This window comes from Sapajus apella, unplaced genomic scaffold (genome assembly GCF_009761245.1).
Source record: "Sapajus apella isolate SASKATOON/1434 unplaced genomic scaffold, GSC_monkey_1.0 scaffold30, whole genome shotgun sequence".
NCBI lineage: Eukaryota > Metazoa > Chordata > Mammalia > Primates > Cebidae > Sapajus > Sapajus apella.
In genome coordinates, this window is record NW_022436970.1 from 15,676,684 (window position 1) to 15,678,195 (window position 1,512).

A 1,512-nucleotide genomic window follows, 5' to 3' on the forward strand; every position below is an offset into this window, starting at 1 on the left:
TAGGAAATGAAGACTCATCTTTTGCCAAGTACTTTTCTTAAGTTGATGCACACCCTATTCTGCCTCTGGGTCTCATCTGAAGTCAACTTTTTCATAATGACAATGCAGGGATAATGAAGAGAGAAGAAAGAAGTGCATAGGTGGATGACTTAGCATCGATTGTTATGATAATTATTAATATAAAACTAAAAGTTAACTCTACCTTAAAGCTCTCTTGCCTGCTACCATGTAAGACGTGCCTTTGCTCCTCCTTCACCTTCCACCATGATTGCAAGGCATAAAGTTTAGGGATCAGACAGCAGTAAAAACTGGTTTAGTGCCCTTTTCTCATGTAATTTATGGATCACTTCTTCCCTACAAAATATGGACATGGAAAGGAGATTATTCTGATGTCAGCAGTAAAGAGAAAACCAGGGAGATAGATTAGAATGTAGGAGCAGCTGCTGCCACTCTCGGGTGTCCCCCCGTGTCACGCAGGGCTGGGAGGAGCCACTGGGTGGTCAGGGCAGAGGTGGCTTGTGTGGAAGTCGTCAGTGCCGCCACCGGTCTGCCCTCCCATCAGTCCTGGCTCCCGGCCACCATCATGCTGGTGCTCGTCTCCCGCCTGCTGGACTAATTCCGTTCACTCTTCTGAAAGGAGGAGATGGAGCTGACGCTTGTGAGGCTGCAGTACTCTGGGAAGACCACCTTCATCAGTGTTATCACATCAGGTCAATTTAGTGAAGATGTAATGATACCCACAGTGAGCTTCAACATGAGGAAGGTAACTAAAGGTAATGTCACAGGAAAGATCTAGGACACAGGAGGACAACCTCAATTTTGAAGCATGTAGGAGGGTATTGCAGAGGAGTCAATGCTATAGTTTACGTGATAGATGCAACAGATTGTGAAAAGGTAGAACCTTTCTGAAATGAACTGCGTAATCTTCTAGATAAACCACAGTAACAAGGAATTCCAGTGCTAGTGCTTGGAAACAAGAGAGATCTTCCTAATGCCTTGGATGAGAAACAGCTAATTGAAAAAATGAATCTGTCTGTTATTCAGGCTACAGAAAATGCTGCTATTCAATTTCTTGCTAAGAAAAGGATAATATACATATCACACTTCAGTGGCTTATTCAGCATTCAAAATCTAGAAGAAGCTGAAGCATCTCCTGAAGTCTTCCAGTCCTTCTTGGCTATAATCCTAGAATCATTGTCCATTCCTCTAAAGCAATTCCCAGAGTATGGTCCTTCCCAAAACCAATAAATTGCCTTTTTCAGAGCTTATTTCTCACGTGCACTGCTGAAGATGCGTATCCCTAATCTCTCGTGAAGAATCAGCTAGAGTTGTCATAACAAAGTCAGCACACACAAAAAGACTTCTTATACATAGCTGTCTTAAATCATGTATGGAGCTTTTTAAAATAATAATAATAATAAACCCACAAACGTTTGATCATCTTAAATCAAGAAAATTGCATATTTCCATTCTGGTCTTTCTGAGCCAGATTTTCTTTTGTCTTTTGATATG

At 41.7% G+C, this 1,512-nt stretch overlaps 1 pseudogene; it reads left to right on the plus strand.

Moving 5' to 3' along the window:
• Positions 1-568: 568 nt before the first annotated feature.
• LOC116561674 lies at positions 569-1,145 on the plus strand (annotated as a pseudogene).
• Positions 1,146-1,512: the final 367 nt, after the last annotated feature.